Source organism: Thalassophryne amazonica, chromosome 13 (assembly GCF_902500255.1).
Source record: "Thalassophryne amazonica chromosome 13, fThaAma1.1, whole genome shotgun sequence".
Taxonomy (NCBI): domain Eukaryota; kingdom Metazoa; phylum Chordata; class Actinopteri; order Batrachoidiformes; family Batrachoididae; genus Thalassophryne; species Thalassophryne amazonica.
This window is the reverse complement of record NC_047115.1, coordinates 66875387-66893542: the sequence shown is the minus strand read 5'-3', so window position 1 is coordinate 66893542 and position 18156 is coordinate 66875387. Positions and strand designations below refer to the sequence as shown.

Genomic DNA, 18156 nt, shown 5'->3' with positions numbered 1-18156 from the left:
CAAAAAGCTCTATTCTGGTCTCATCTGACCACATGACCTTTTTCCCATGCCTCCTCTGGATCATCCAGATGGTCACTGGTGAACTTCAAATGGGCCTGGACATGTGCTGGCTTGAGCAGGGGGACCTTGCTGCCCTGCAGGATTTTAAACCATGACAGCATCATGCGGTACTAATATAATCTTTGTGACTGTGGTCCCAGCTTTCTTCAGGTCATTGACCAGGTCCTCCTGTGTAGTTCTGAGCTTTAATGGATGGATTAATGAGCTTTCTCAGAATCATCCTTACCCCACAAAGTGAGATCTTACATGGAATCCCAGACTGAGGGAGATTGACAGTCATCTTGTGTTTCTTCCACTTTCTAATAAATAACATACTTCTATCAAGCTGCTTGCCTGTTGTCCTGTAGTCCATCCCAGCCTTGTGCAGGTCTACAGTTTTGTCCCTGGTGTCCTTAGACAGCTCTTAGGTCTTGGCTATGGTGGACAGGTTTGGAGTGTGATTTATTGAGTGTGTGAACAGGTGTCTTTTATACAGGTAATACGTTCAAACAGGTGCAATTAATACAGGTAAAGAGTGCAGAATAAGAGGGCTTCTTAAAGAAAAATTAACAGGTCTGTGTGAGCCAGAATTCTTGCTGATTGGCAGGTGTTCAAATACTTATTTGCAGCAGTAACATACAAATAAATTATTTAAAAATCACACATTGTGATTTCCGGATTTTTTTTTTTTTTTTTTTAGATTATGTCTCTCACAGTGGACATGCACCTAAGATGAAAATTTCAGACCCCTGCATGATTTCTACGTGGGAGAACTTGCACAATCGCAGGGTGTTCAAATACTTATTTTCCTTACTGTATATACATGGAAAATGAATGTTCAACAGTTATTGGAACACTGATAAATTTTACATTGTTTTCATAGCCAATTTTCATTAAACAAGTCAGGAGGATAAATGCACTGACACTAACAAATCAATGAATATGTTTATACTTAATTATAGCAATAATTGGGAAATAGAAACAATATGGTGGTACGTCTGTCTCGAACAGGCAATTAGTAACATACGAGGTCTGTCCATAAAGTATAGGTCCTTTTTATTTTTTTCAAAAACTATATGGATTTCATTCATATGTTTTTACGTCAGACATGCTTGTGGGAGGAGTCGTCCAGCCCCTCGTCGGAATTCCTTTGTCTGAGAAGTTGCTGAGAGACTGGCGCTTTGTTTGATCAAAATTTTTTCTAAACCTGTGAGACACATCGAAGTGGAGTCGGTTTCAGCATTTTATCCGGATATTCCACTGTTAAAGGAGATTTTTTTAAGCTCGCAGCCTCCGCGACGCTCCGCCACAGAAAAAACACCTCCGTTGGAAGCCTTAAGGACAAGTTGGAACATGTCCAGCTGTTAAACAATTTCTCATATACTCACTCCACTGAAAGCCATCAAAAGCCGCCTGGATTTTACAAATGGTTATCAACACGGAGGTGTTTTTCCTGTGCCGCCGCTCCGCGCCGGCTGCGTCCCGACGCGCGGACCCGTCCGCACATCTTTCATTAAAAAAATCTCCTTTAACAGTGGAATATCCGGATAAAATGCTGAAACCGACTTCTTCTGAAACTTCTCTGTTCTCTCACGATGTCCTGGATCAATAGAGCCTGAAATGTGGAGGTTTTCAGCTTGAAACAGGCTGATGACGCCGCCTGAGAGCGCAGCGCGACGTCTCGCACCGTGGGAAGTCCTTAAAGCGACAGTGTCACCTCAAAATCTCTCATCAGCCGTTAAAATTTTCACTGAAAACCAGCTTAATTTTTGGAACCATGTCCACTTCGATGTGTCTCACAGGTTTAGAAAAAATTTTGATCAAACAAAGCGCCAGTCTCTCAGCAACTTCTCAGACAAAGGAATTCCGACGAGGGGCTGGACGACTCCGCCCACAAGGAGTGCTCACAGGCGAATGACGTCACCGACAGGCGTGGAAAAACTCACGCATGCGCACGAGGGTTCATGCATGTCTGACGTAAAAACATATGAATGAAATCCATATAGTTTTTGAAAAAAATAAAAAGGACCTATACTTTATGGACAGCCCTCGTACATGTACGAGGGTAGGCTGAAAAGTTCTAAGGCTCACTATGATACAGTTAATGCATTAACTGCATCGTAGTGAGCCTTAGAACTTTTCAGCCTACCCTCATATGTCTGTATATATATATATATATATATATATATATATATATATATATATATATATATATTTGTGATCTTAAGCATGGCTTCTAACACACAACTGCTCACCTCAAACAGACAGAGGAATGTTGTTTTACGTGAACTGGGGAAAGTCGGTGAAAACCACAGGCAGATGAACTGCAGCCAAAAGTATTTCCGGGAGCAGGAAGCTTTGCTTATTGAGCTCCTAGTTTGTGGAAGATTTTTCCACCTGATATAAGCACTCCTTCTTCAGTTTCTTGAAATTAGTTTATGGTTTTACCTCATTTTAACTTCATTGACTATTAAATTGTTCTTGAGGCTTACACTGTTTTATTGCTGTACATTTTGATATTTCATTATGATGAGCACTTGCTTGAGAGTGCTGTAAAAATAATCATTACACATAATACTCTAAAACTCAGTTTTAGGGTTCTCATTTAGTAATTAACTTTATAATATAATACAATGAAAACAAGGCTGTGTTCTATGTTGTAGTGTTCAGAAGCAATACTGTCATAATACCAGTGGGCCAGAAATAAAGTGAATACAGTGATTTGCAATACTAATTGAAGAGAGAGAATTTCCTGCACTGTACCATGACACTCATTTTTTACCTTAAATAGTTTTTTTTTTAAAACAGTTGCAACTTAGACTCTGAAATTACTGTAAATGCCATGGTGGTGAGCAGGGTTTGCACTCGACTCAAATTTTGCTGTACCACTGTCCAGGGGCGCCGCCAGGATTTTGGGCCTCATGAAAAGAAATCTTACTGAGCCACCCCATATTATTCTGTCAGTATTATAATTGTATTAGAGGTTTCTCTAGGCCCCTGTCAATCATAGGCCCCTAGAACCCTTCTCCTTATTCTTTTTGACGCCCCTGTCACTGTCATTCATTTTGGGAAATGTCCCACATACAAAGAACTCCACAACCAAACCAGAGTATTCCCAACCGCAGAGTCTGCACTGTGCTCATGGGCTCAAATCAATCGATCCATGTGTGATAATCCATCATCAATGATGAAATGAGGAACTGTAATATTCCCCATCACCAGACCCAATGATGTGTATAGAGACTCAAACAACATCCAGTCTTTTTTGATCATGAAATGGAGTTGTGCCACCTTCTTCTACTTCTTCTTAAGAAGTACTATAAAGAAGAAGTAGTGTAAAGGAGAAACAGAAGAAAAACAATGTTCTTGGTTTTTAAGAAATATTTTGTTTTTTGTTTTTTTACTGGAAGACTACAGTCATAAATAAAGAGAGTGTCGCAGACCAAACGGTCCACCCCTAAAAATCAGTCCACCTTTTCCATTTGTGCATGCGTCATTTCGGAGCTCTGCCGCTCGTCTAAGACAGAGTCTTTTCACCCAAAGCAATCAAATGGATTAATGGGATTATTAACCATCAGATGACTAGGTAAAACCTCTTAAATCATTCTAAAGTCAGTTTTAAGCAGAGACAAGGCCATTTTAAGCAGAAACTTTATGCTTTGAAATGGCTCACGCGCAGTGAACGCTCAGCTAGCAGCTCGTTTACCCACGGTGCTCTGATCGCTTCTGCCGCCTTTTATGATGAAATAATGCTGAATTTATGTGGAAATGACTGTTGTACAAAAGCTTCAGATATGCGTCGTTGAGATAGATGATGACTGGAGTGCAGTTTTAAACAGAAACGAGGTTTTATTTTGTGAACCCCGGCTAATGATGCATGCGTAGATGCAAAAAGCGGACTGATTTTTAGGGGGCACCGTTCAGTTGGCGACAAGGGAATGTAAGTGTTTTGTTTGTTTGTTTTTTTCTATTTAGAAGAAAACTTATTTGGACTATGTGAAACAACAACAGCTCTTGTAAGAGTCCAAAGCAAAAACTGAGCAAGAAAACAAAATTTACTGGTGAGTTTATTATCTTGTATAAAATGTTTTACTGTAGTATTAATGTAGTTTTCATTTAGTGGCACTGCAATTTTAACTCACATATGATCGTCTGTTCAGTGGTTTAAAGAAATAGTTTTTTTCTGCTTGGTATAGTAACAATAATTAGCTCATTAGCTGTGCTCCTTAACACCACGTGTGTCTTATAAATTAATAATGCATCGATTAAATTTATAATTTAAATGTGATTTATACTCTGGTATGACGTATACACCTCAAAAATAATAGGATTTCTGACAAAAGTATAAGGACTCATTTTGAAACGTTAAATTATCTACTTGCGTTCTACCACTTACTTCAGATATTATGAGCAAATGCTAAATTGTTCAAAACCAAAGCATACTGCAAAGTATCGAAAGACTTCTTTCAAATTCTTTGTCTGTCCAATAATAATGTATTTTTAACCTTTTCAACATTTTTGAGAGATGCAGAGATAAGTGAATGTCTCTCCAAGTTTGCTGTTTTCCCCACATACAAATACACATCTAGGAAGTCAATGAAAAAGCCTGGATCTTAGTCTTGATCCAGGACAATGGTAACCCCCTCCACACTCACTGTACCTGTGTATGGGCTGACTATCATATCAAGCAGAATAATACAGAGGTGCAGTGAAATTTTAGCCTTTTGCAGTATTCCATCCAAATCACAAAACAGCTTTTATAATAGAGACAACTGATTTCAAAAAGTCCCTTACAAAACACAAAAGATAATAATGTCTGCCAAAATAAGCTGCCCTGACGGGTAGGTGTCCACATAACAGGCATACTTACCTTGTGTGTGTAGTTATTTTGATGTGTACATCAGAACTGACATTTAGTGCTTTATTGTCTGTCAGTATAGACACAAAATCCATTCATCGTCTCATCTTACTCAACTGAAGGCCTTTTGTGTGTGAAAACTAAGCAGAAGCTCAGAGGGGACCGCGCATTCGCTGTTGCAGCTCCAAAATTATGGAACGACCTGCCTCAGCAGATTAGACAGGCCTCATCGCAGTCTGTTTTCAAATCTCTTTTGAAAACCCATCTCTTCTCCTTGACCGTTCACACCTAGTGAGATGTTGACTTCATTCATTTATTTGATTTTATTTTATTGTTTTTATCATATGGTTATTTTATGGCTTTTAATCATTTTAGTTGCATTTTGTTTACAATTTTATGTGAATTATGTCTTTTATGATGTTTTTTTTTTTATTTTTTGTACAGCATTTTGATCCACTGTGGTTGCTTTACAGTGCTTAATAAATAAAGTTGGTTGGTTGATGCATGTGTGTGTGCATGCGTGCGAGCGTGAGTGAGTGAGAGAGAGAGAAAACATGCTATGATTGTGGGTCATTTAAAACAATTTTTTTTTTGATAGTATGTGTTTTGTCCCGCTGAGAAAAAAAAAGAAGAATGATTTATGTGTGATCTTAACACATATTATTTTAGCAAAACAAAACCCATGCAGTGGCACAGTTTAGCCTCGCAAGACCAAAAGCATCTGAAATACAGCAATCTTAGCGTGAAGTCAGAGAGGGACTTCAGTAGACACACCGTCTTGATCTTAGCCAACTCAGTACATACACCTAACCTATGTCAATCTCCACAAGCAGTTCTAATAGGTTCCAATAGTATTGAATAGCTACCTCACCACTGTTGGAAACACACACGAGTACTTTGTTTTCAGACGTCTCCATGGCTGTTTGTTGCGAATGCCGTATACTTTGAAACCGATCACAGAAGTGCACAAAGTAATCACGGTGAATCATTGGATGGTCACTACACTACTGGTCACTATGGTCACTACTACATTGTTATGATTGTGGTGCAACATGTCCTTTAATCTCAGAACGTGTCTGTATATATGCTTTCAAGCAGGGAGCCAAGCATACAATATTTATTTGTTCCTTGAGTGGCATCATATCTGCCTCTGTGACAACTATTATAGCAAGAACTTCATGCAGAAAATTTTACATCTTATAAAACTGTCAAACTGCCCATTTATAGTGTATTTAGTGTGTTACATATGTTTAGCGTGTTTAGTGTATTATTTGGGACTTAATCCATTGTTTAATCATTCACCTTGAAAGTCTTGACAGAGTCAAAGAGTTGACAATATGTCACCACTTTAATATGTTTACTTTACTTCGGCCTAACGGTCTTGGAGATATACGGCTAGATGGACAATGCTCTCAATTACATCCTCCACTGATACTTTGTTTAGGCGGGTGAGGATAACATAAGTGATTAACTGCAACAAAGTGTCCACCAGGGCCCTCTTAGTAGCAACTTGGTATACCTGTTACTTTGTTTTATGTTGTGGTCATTGTGTATTTTAACACATGCAAATGTAGCCCAACATAGGGATGCACCAATCCACAATTTTTCACTTCTGATCTGATCCCGATACCTGAATTTGGATATCTGCCGATACTGATTTTCTAATCCAATACCACAGCTCTGTTTGCGTTCATATTATTATTATCATTATTGTGATTTTATATGAGGATTTGATGTTTTGGTGAAAGAATTAAGTATTAAGTACTTTTATTTTTTATAGACTTTGATAGCCTTATTTTTATAGACTTAAAGAGAAAAGACCGCGCTCTCTCTTTCTCTCCGTCTGTCTCTCCCCCTCTCCCTCTGTCTCTCTCTCCCCCTCCTTCTCAATTTTCAATTTCAGTGGAGCTTTACTGACATGGGAAACATGTTTACATTGTCAAAACAAGTGTTAAGAGTAAAATTCTCTCTCTCCCTCTCTGTCTCTCGATTGCTCTCTCTCTCTCGCATTTGTCTTCTCTCTCTCGTTCACTCTCTCTCGCTCACGTTCTCTCTCCCTTTGGCTCTCTCTCTGTTTCTCTCTCTCTCGCTGTTTTCATGCTGCGCAAACTTGGAACTTTTTGGAAACCCGAAGCCTTTCAACTGTAAAATAAACTGTAAATTTCTAAATGTATCATCAGCGAAGCTCACGTGCAGAATTTTAATGGAGATTTTTTCCCTTTCAGCGGACAGAATCTCTTTTCAGCTGTCCTCAGCTGCGATCTGAGCTGGCCTTTCAAAGCGTTTCACAGCCTCAGGACGCTGAAGCAGCTAACTTTTCAGCACACATGTTCAGCAACAATTCAGTTCATTTTTCAGAAAATCTGTGCTTGATGAACAGACAATTTGAACCCAAGAGCCGGACAAAAATTTGCTGCTACCCCCAGCCCACCATAGCAACATCACTGGTTCTCACCTGTATCTACTAGAACTCAACTTTTCAAAGCTGAATATGCTTTAGATTTGCGGAGTTACAGACATTCTACAGATCTACTGACTACCTAACTCCATTAATCCTAGGCCTGCCCTGCTAAGCGTGAAAGTGAAGCGAAAAACTATTATTAGCAGAAAAAAGCTGTAGTGATTGTACAATGGACAGCACACAAATACTGGAATTGATATTTGCACGGGGCAGGGACAATCAAATTTTCATAATGCAAGACAAGCAGCTTCATCATCTTAAATGGAAACACAGTGTACATGTCAAGCTATGAGTTTTGAGTTCTTCTGTAGTTACAGGCATAGGCTTTGCCTGAGGCATACATCCCCGCAGTGTTCTGTTCATGGAAGAGACCTTTTGTCCCAGACAGTGAATCATTTAGTCCTGGCAAGCCAGTTAATCCTTCAAAACGGGGGAATGTCAGAAAGTGGAGCGGTTGTGGAAATCTACAAAGCTCCAGGTCCACCTCCTTCATTTAAAGGAGCTTTTAATCTCTTTTAATAATATGGTGAAAGATGCGAGGGCTGCTTATTTTTCCACTTTAATTTCTAACAGCCGACGGAATCCAAAAATTTAGTTTGACACAATCAGAGACATTGTTACACCTGCATCTCCTGCTGCTATCATTCAGTCAAATGAAGACTGTGACAATTTTTTGTCCTTTTTTATCAGCAAAATTCGTGATATCAGGGCAAATATTAATCCCTCTCTTTCATCTTCTGTTCCCTATCTTACCCGGCCATCAGTTCTGGATAGTTTTAAACCTATATCACTGAAAGAGCTCACTGGTCTGGTGGACAGATTGAAACCTTCATCCTGCCCACCTGATATCGTCCCTACCTCCTTTTTTAAAAAGGTCTTCCATTCTATTGGCCCGGTTGTCTTATTGATAATAAATAGATCACTGCTTTCCGGCTATGTCCCTCAGTATTTTAAACAGGCAGTTATTCACCCTCTTTTAAAAAAGCCTAATGCTGATACTTCACTCCTTCAAAATTTTAGACCAATTTCAAAGTTGCCTTTTATTTCCAAAGCCTTAGAGAAAGTGGTGGCCAAACAGCTTAATGAAGTTTTAGCTGAACATAATATTCTTGATAAATTCCAGTCTGGGTTCCGCCACTTGCACTCTACAGAAACTGCCCTTCTCAGAGTTTCAAATGATATTTTAATGCGCAGAGATGCAGGTGAATATTCTGTGCTTGTCTTTTTGGATCTCTCTGCAGCTTTTGACACGGTGGATCATGGAGTCTTAGTTGAGAGACTAAGGACTTGGGTGGGCATTTCTGGGTCTGCTCTGGACTGGTTTTTGTCTTATCTTTCACACAGGACTTTCGCTGTTGCTGCTGGTAAATTTATGTCCTCCTCTGCCATGCTATCCTGTGGTGTGCCTCAGGGTTCTGTTCTGGGACCTATATTGTTTGCTCTATATTTGCTCCCACTTGGTCATGTCTTGAGTAGTTTTAAAGATGTCTCCTACCACTGTTATGCGGATGACATCCAGCTGTACATCTCATTCACTCCTCAAACGGTCTCTAGGGTTATCTGCTCTTCAGAACTGTGTTGAGGTTATTGGTGACTGGATGGCGGCCAACTATTTGTCTTTAAATATAACAAAGACTGAGGTCCTTGTTTGTGCCCCTGACGAGTTTGTTCCCACTGTGGTTGAGAATCTTGGTTCTCTGGCCCCTTCTGTTCGTTCAGCAGTGAGGAACTTGGGTGTTACGTTCGATCACTCCCTCAATTTTGACGCGTATGTTACCCGCCTGGCACATTCTTGTTTTTTCCATTTGCGCAATATTGCCCATCTGCGCAGCATTGTGTCTCGGGCGGAGATGGAGATGATCATTCATGCATTTGTGTCATCACGTTTGGATTACTGTAACTCTTTATTTTTTAGCCTTAGCAAGTCCTCTTTGGACCGCTTACAAACGGTTCAGAATGCGGCTGCGAGGCTGCTGAGGAGGTCATCAAAGAGGTCACATATAACCCCAATCCTCTCCTCCTTGCACTGGCTCCCCATCCATTTCAGACTCCAATTTAAAATTCTAGTACTGACTTTTAGAGCTCTGCATGGTCAAATGCCATCTTATATCACCGAGCTATTACATCCATATGTGACAAGTAGGTCTCTGAGGTCTTCGGACCTGGGCCTATTGGTTGTGCCTAGGACAAGACTGAAGACCAGGGGAGACTGTGCTTTCGAGGTGGTCGCACCTAAAATGTGGAATGCATTGCCTTTGGACCTACGCTCCGTGGACTCTGTTGAAACATTTAAAGTGAAGCTAAAGACCCTTTTGTATAGGCTGGCTTTTACCTAGTTTTTATGGTTTTATGTCTCTGCTGTTTTTAATTTCTCTGTTCTTATGTGAAGCACTTTGTGATTTCTATCTTGAAAGGTGCTATATAAATAAACCTTACTTACTTACTTACTTACTATGTGCTTGAAATGCACTTTACGAGTGTCTTACTCCAAGAACCAAAAAGGAATACATTTTTATGCACAACAGATGCATAATGACAATAAATAAATAAATAAATCTTGTTTTCTTAATCACTAAAAGACTGCATGAAGTATACTATCTCTGTGCTAGAAAATAACTTCAGGACGAATTAACATAATTCAGCAATGGCTGCTCTTTTTTTACTCTGGGTCACCACAGCAGATCTGAGGTGGATCTGCATATTGATTTGGCATAGGTTTTATGCTAGATGCCCTTTCTGACCCAACTCCATATTACATGGAGAATGGGCAGGGATGGGTTGGAACCAGGAACCTTCCACACTAGAAACAAGAGCACTGCGTTCAGGACAAAATAACATATACCTCACACATTCAATTCTGTAAACTTCTGGAACCATCATCCAACTATATTATCTCAAATCGTGGTCATCAATCAAAATCTTTTGAGAATTAAGCAGGGTTGTTTTATTTATTGAATTTTGTGTTATTCTTTGCTACAATGAAATCCTTAAGATTGCCATAATTGGAATATCTAAGTGTAATATTCTATCAGTTAAATTAATTTATACTCGTACTGTGCCAAATCCTAACACAAGTCATCGTGAGGCAGTACACACGAGCAACCTTACTCACCAAATGAGCAAGCACTCAGGTGGCAGTGATTATTACAAAAAGAAGCGTTTTTATTATTATTATTATTATATGAAGAAATCTCAAGCATATCAGACTCAGTGGGCCAACAATCTGCTTTGGCCATCAGTTCACAAACATCACCAAACTTATGCTGCTGCACCAAACATACATGAGAGAAACAAACCTGCTCCTTGTTGAGCAACTTCCCCAAGATCTGCAGGTGTTTTGGCTGAAGCAATGGCTTCCGGGAGCTTCAGAGTGAAAGGCAACACGTCCCTAAAAAAACAAATAGTTAAATATGAGGGGGAGCGGATATAATGTCAATGGGAAAAGTAAACAAGAGAGAACAGGATTTAAAACTTATTCCTGCACGTGTGAGTCACTGCAATAGAAAAGAGATTAGTTTGGCCTGAGTGTGTGTGCTCAGAAAATCAACTGCTGTTTCCCCTTCTATGGATTGTTGCTCCAATTTGTTCAGCATTGCCACAGTAGATTCAGTACAGATCCGCATTGAGATTTGGCAAAAGTTTTATGCTGGATGCCCAACATGATGAAACTCCAGTTTTACGTGGAGAAATCCACACAGCCCCTGGTCTTCCAAAGTGATCTCCAATCCCATTACAAACCAGGACCCACTCTGGTTAGCTTCTGAGATCTGACAGGATCGGGCTGACACAGAGCGAACTGGCTGCACTCCCCCTTCCATGGGAATTGTAATCTTTCTTGTGATGCTATATGGCTTAAGGCTCGGCCTTAATATATCCATACTGAATTCTATGTGCAAGAGAGAAAGAATGTCAATAAGACGGACTGACAAATATTTCACAAAGTTCAGGTGTGGTCAGCAGCATTGTCACAAACAGTGTCTGTGTCTGTGATGGCCGGCTGCTTATACACTTGTCTAAAAATAGAGTCTGACTCACTCCCTTATAGACATAACCACTAGCGTGACAGCGACCCACAATTCCTCACTTATCCCGCTGAGAATGGGTTCAAAGTCAAAAAAACTTGTTGAAAGACACTGCAGTCTGTTAGATAATATCTGTACTAATTCCTTATTTTATGTTAGTTATCAAGTATTTGCTTTTGTTATCTGTTTAGAAGTGTCTAGAACCTGGTTCTTACTGGTTCAAGGTTTCAACATAAGAGTTAAGTTTCACTTCCATCATGCATGCGCAAGTTTCAGATAAAGGGAGGGCTCCCCCTGTCTGTGGGGAGCCAGTAAGATTAGGATTGTGAGACTAAAACCCACCCACTGTACCGCTTATATTGTCTTGTATGAAAGCCATATGTTGGCCATGTTTGAGGTCCTTCAGAAAATGGAGTTTGTGTGTGGACTGCGTCTCTGGGGACCTGGGCCTGGTTTTCAGCGTGACTTTCAATAAATTCAAACTGAGGAATATAACGATTTTGTTCTTTGTAAAGGGCAGTATCTACAAAAAGAACCGAGAGGAATAACAAGTCCCAATGTTATTTGACTTCAATCAGTGTGTAAACATGGAGTGAGCCACAGCCAACAGGAGCCTTATCTGCCGAGTCCTATCTAACCTGTTCATTTCAGTTGGTTTCATCATCACAGCCTGATGAAAACTTATCCACATAAGCATCCTGATTTTGGACGACATCTGAAAACAGGTCCTTGTTGGGAACTGAAGAAACGTAGCATTTTAAAAGAAGTCCCTCTGTGTTTTCAGCCTGAACCAGGGAACACCAGTGTGTTGTTCCACAACAAGAAAATTAACTTAAGAATCACAGCACCTCATTCATTAACATTACGTCAGTGGTTATAACAGCCATCAGTCGACGCCTCACGCAATGAAAATAAATCCCAATGTTCACCAAGACAAAAAAAAAAAACAAAAAAAAACGTTTAATTCTTTCCATGCAGGAAGTGAAAGAGGTGGCTGTAAACACATGACCCCACACGTTTACATTTATTTATTTTTAGCGAATTTGTTTAGCGTGATAATTATTAATAGAAAATGTGAATTTTGAAAAGAACTGTAAAAAAAAAAGTCCCTTTTAAATTTCATGGCTAGCTACACTTGGCCCTTGCTTAACATGGCAATATTCTCACTTAACCTTTAACTTTGTGCATTTTTGTGCTGTTGTAGAAGTTCAGAGTGTAACTGACATTACAAAATCTGATCAATTCTGATCCAAAATTATGTTCACACAACTGCAAGAAAAATGTGTATTCAACACACTTTCAAGACATCTCATGAATAAAACACTATAAAAATTTCAGAAAAATATTTTTTATTTTTCTAGTAAATATAGCATGACTGATATTACTGTGACTGATGACATTTAAGTGGTACTTATTTGTGCAAGCCACATGAAAAATACAAGAGGCCTTTGGGATCAATTCTATCATTTCCAGTAAATCCCGTCTTAAAATGTTAGTACACCAGTTAAATAGCCTCCATAATTTATTTATTTATTTATTTATTTATTTATTTATTTGGTCCAAAGACCACCTTTTGACAGATTTGTCCTTCAGCAGTCCTGCACCACTCTTAGGGGCCCTGATGTGTTACAAGGGTGCAGGCACACAGGGCATGACCCTCTTCCTAAACAGAGGACATAGATACTAGAAAAGAAAACTAGGAAAGATATATATACCACCCCAGACACTGTCCAAGCTCATAACTGACCTGCTGAACTTACATGCCCAAAAAGATAAGAATCCCAGCTTGCAGTCTTTGCCGGCTGTTAGCAGTCATTGAAACTTAACCCAAAGTATGTCCAAAGACAGAGTGACATACAGTTATATGCAAAAGTTTGGGCACCCCTAATAATTTTCATGATTTTCCTTTATAAATCAATGGTTGTCTGGATCAGAAATTTCAGTTGAATATATCATATAGCAGACAAACACAGTGATATTTGCGTAGTGAAATGAAGTTTCTAGTATTTACAGAAAGTCTGCAACAATTATTCAAACAAAATTAGGCAGGTGCATAAATTTGGGCACCCTAACAGAAAAAAATACATCAATATTTAGTAGATCCTCCCTTTGCAGAAATAGCGGCCTCTTAACGCTTCCTATAACTTCCAACGAGAGTCTGGTTGAAGGTATTTTGGACCATTCTTCTTTACAAAACATCTCAAGTTTGTTGGTTTCCGAGCATGGACAGCCCGCTTAAAATCACACCACAGATTTTCAATAATATTCTTGGAATGCTGTGTTCTTTTTCAGCCATGCATACCGCCACTTGTTATGTCCAAATAACTCAATTTTAGTTTCATCAATCCACAATGCCTTATTCCAAAATGAAGCTGGCTTGTCCAAATATGCTTTACCATACCTCAGGCGACTCTGTTTGTGGTGTGTATGCAGAAAAGGCTTCCTCTGCATTACAGCATCATACAGCATCTCTTTGTGCAAAGTGCGCTGTATAGTTGAACGATGCATAGCGACGCTATCTGCAGCAAGATCATGTTGTAGGTCTTTGGAGCAGGTCTGTGGGTTGACTATGAATGTTCTCACCATCCTTCGCTTCAGCTTATCTGAGATTTTTCTTGGCCTGTCACTTCGGGCCTTAACTAGTACTGTGCCTGTGGTCTTCTATTTCCTCACTATGTTCCTCACAGTGGAAACTGACAGCTGAAATCTCTGAGATAGCTTTTTGTATCCTTTCCCTAAACCATGATGTTGAACAATCTTTGTTTTCAGGTCATTTGAGAGTAGTTTAGATGCTCCCATGTTGCCACTCATTAGAAGAGATACAAGGAGGGGAAACATTTGCAAATGGCCACCTTAAATGGCCTTTCTCATGATTGGATTCACCTGTTTAAGGAGGTCAAGGGTTAATGAGCTTACCAAACCAATTTTGTGTTCCAATAATTAGTGCTAAATGTATTCAAATCAATAAAATCACAAGGGTGCCCAAAGTTATGCACCTGCCTAATTTTGTTTCAATAATTATTGCACACTTTCTGTAAATACTAGAAACTTCATTTCACTTCTCAAATATCAGTGGGTTCGTCTGCTATATGATATATATAACTGAAATTTCTGATCCAGACAACCAATGATTTATAAAGGAAAATCATGAAAATTATCAGGGGTGCCCAAACTTTTGCATACAACTGTAATCTTCAAATACACCTTCCAGTGCAGTAGAGAGTAGTACCATCTCTGCTCACCGTTTAGACAATCTTACGCACATTCCAGACAATTTTCCACACTGAAACCAAGTGTACTAACCACTTGGCCACCACCCCTGTCAATATTACACCTCTACAGGTGGTAATATGTGCAGGCAAGCAGAGTGTGCGTGTCCTGTGAAACTGCTTATGTCAGGTGCTTCAAATGTTGCCCTCTTTATATAACATTGGCATTTAGACCATGTTTTTGGTGGTCTAAGTTGCAAACCAACATTTTCTAATGTCAGACGTCAGAAGATATGACACTCCAGCTTGGTGCCAGTCCAGATCTGAATTTTAGACCATCATACCCACTGGAATGCAAGTGGAATTGTTAAGTCCAAAAATTGCTTCAGGTAGAAATTAGCAAGAACACTTGCACTGTGATAAGCACTGCTTACAATCAAGTGTATGATAGATCCCACGGTCTCTATGAGCCAAGATAAGATTTTGCACTCACTGACCCTGTGAATTGATTATTATGTAAATTAAGTGACTGCTGTTGTGGTAATCATTCTCCCTACTGGGCCTGCCCATGTACAGAGTCTGTTTAGTTTGGGCCCAAAGGACATTTGGTAAAAAAATAAAATAAGCCTACTAAAAGTAAAATAACTAAAATAAGCCTACCATCAATATTAACATATATGTGTTATAGCAATGGAGTGACATGGTTTGAGTGTAAAGGTATTTTTGGCTAACATGAAACATGCATGTATGCATTATAAACCAAAGAAACCACTTTTTTCCTCCACCCTGACTTCTCTGAAATGAACTCACCTGCTGATGCAGCAGAAAGCCACCAGACGGAAAAGGTCTGCAAAGCTCAGGCCAGAACCCTCCAATGCGAAAGCTGCAGAGGATAGAACAATTTTATAGAAAATTTAAAGCAATATGTTCAAGATGTTGAAAATAATGTTGGAAATGACAGACATTATTTTAATAAGCTTCAAAGACACATATTGGGACTCAATAGAATTTGTAGTGTAGCAAAATAAATAAATAAATAATAATAAACGATTAAAAAACCCCCTATAATCAATCCCGGTGCCAGACAGATGTGTGGAGCGGCCTTGCATTGCTCTGAGATTGACGCTTTTTCTTTTTAGGCCAGAAGTGTAACGTCCTATTAATCGGGGGTTTCTCCTGTGGGACATTTAAAAATTTATCCTGTTGACTATGTAATTATGACATAGTTTGAGGAGGAAAGAGCAATCTTCTCATGTCTGACTTACATGAACAAAGCGCAGCGCAGCATAAATGCATGTGAGTGTAGTTTAAGTGCACCTCTAATACTGGGCTACTGAATAGGATTTAAAAACTTCATACACCTCCTTTGTAGAGAAGCTTGAATCTTCAACTGGACTGGGTTCATTCTTCTCTACAAGAGTCAAGAGCGAAGTCAAACTACCAGAGCAAGAATTTTAGCTGAGGAAGCTTCTGCGATTTGAAGCAAAACGTCCTTGCATCAAGCAACCCAGTCCAGTCGAAGACTCAAGCTTCTCTACTATGGAAACCACCTGGACAACTGAGAGCCCTCACAGAAATACACCTCCTTTATGCACCAAATGCAAGTATAGGCAAAACATTCCATCGAGACTGTTTATTATTGTTACCAGCAGGACAAACAACTCATACCCAACATGGAGTATCCATGACAATGAAATTCACTTTCACTCTCTTCGAGGACCTCTATGGTCCTTGATTTAAAAAAAACACAGTATATCCATCTTGTAGTTCAGCGTAGTTTTTTCACTTGTCACTCTCCTTCACGGCTAGCGCCAGTAGTTATGGAAGCGCATTGCATTCACTGGATAAAAAAAGAATTAGACACTTTGTGTCATAATTATGAGAAAAAAAGATCTGCAGAACTGCAGCACCTTTCCTGATCTCATAATTACGAGATCTTATGAGATCAGGAAATGTGACACACTGACCACTGCTTCGCTTAGAACCTCATACTGCACATCCACAAAGAAAACGTCTTTAAATGCAATTCCACTGCTTCCAATCCCCCAGTAGCATCTTTACAGAGGGACTGACATGCACCCCACAGGGGAGCTACTAATCGCATGGACCTATAGATGGAATGGAACCGGAACAACTGGTAATTGGTGGAATGGATGACAATTGGCGGAATGGGTCGTTTTTGCTTACATAAGACCCAAAACAAGTACTGATGAGATGATCAAGTTTCACCATTAAAATAATCAAGTTATTTAGCCACTATATAAAGCTTAAGTCGGCATTAGAAGCCCCAAACTCTTAACAGCACAGCAACATAATGGCAGAACGGGAACTTGTGTGGTGCCATCTACTGTTAGTGAGGGTAAATTTTCCAATATGGCGATTTGCTATTCCGGCCATTTGAAAGCAGAAGTTTGTGCTTTGAACATGGTGGGACGACTTTCTGCTTTGTATGATAACATTTTATTACATTATCTTGAGACTGGTTATCAATATCTTGAGATTGGTTATCAATACACGGAGCTTGGGAGGTAGGGGGCATAGTAAGGTGCTGTTGTGTTAATCATTCCATCAACTGTATCATTCCGGTTCTGCCAACTGTTCCGGTTATGCCGATTAGTACCTGCTCCCGACAGGGTGCATGTCAGTCTGGGTGTGCCGTGCTTCTCCCTGGAGGAATTTCATTCATCCAGGAACACAGGGGAAAATTCACACTTCGTGTTTGATTATAATGCACCATTGGCGGCTACAAATGGGCCGATTTTCGATTATCACTTGGGGAATTCTCACGCTAATCTTTACTGAGGGACTGGAAGCAATGGAATTGCATACAGACATTTTCTTCGTGGATGTGCGGTATGTGTGTGGTTCTTTTTTAATGACATAAACAAAACGTTTTAACAAAAAAAAGTTTAAACAAAAAAGGATTAAATACAACAGCAAAAACAACATAACGAAGAACAGATTAAATAAAAAACAGATCAAAGCTAGGAGGGATAAAAAAACTTTCCAAAGGTAAAGATTATGCAAATGTAAACAAACAGCAACTGGCACAAACACAGAAACATACAACACAAGCCAGAAATCAAAATAAAGAATTTGCCATGTCATCACTGATCTTACTAGCAGTCTTGCCAGTTTTAATTTTTTAGAGATAGGTAAAAAAAGATTAACTCATTTATGAAACAAAGGAGGGTTTTCTTTGTCTCCACCTACTACTACACTAAACTAAAATAACATTTACCATGCCTGAGATTAAGGGGTTTAAATTATCAATAAAAAAGAGAATACTATTAGTATCGAAAGGAGGAATATTATTAATTTTTAGCAACAACCAACTTTTAGGTCCCGTTCACATATATTATGAGGTTTGGTCGATGTCAGGTCGATTATGGCAAAACAGCGCGAAACAGTTCAAAATTAGTGCACCACGAAACATCGCGCCGACGGGCAGGCGTGCACAAACCCGGTGCGAGAGTTCATATACACGTGGGGTCTTTCAAGCAGGAACAGTGCAAGCTGCAGCACATGGTTCCACTTATGTGGAAGAAATAAAAAATAAAACCAGCT

At 39.4% G+C, this 18156-nt stretch overlaps 1 pseudogene; it reads right to left on the bottom strand.

Moving 5' to 3' along the window:
* Positions 1–18156, bottom strand: part of LOC117523023 — a 109257-nt pseudogene that overhangs the window by 22940 nt on the left and 68161 nt on the right.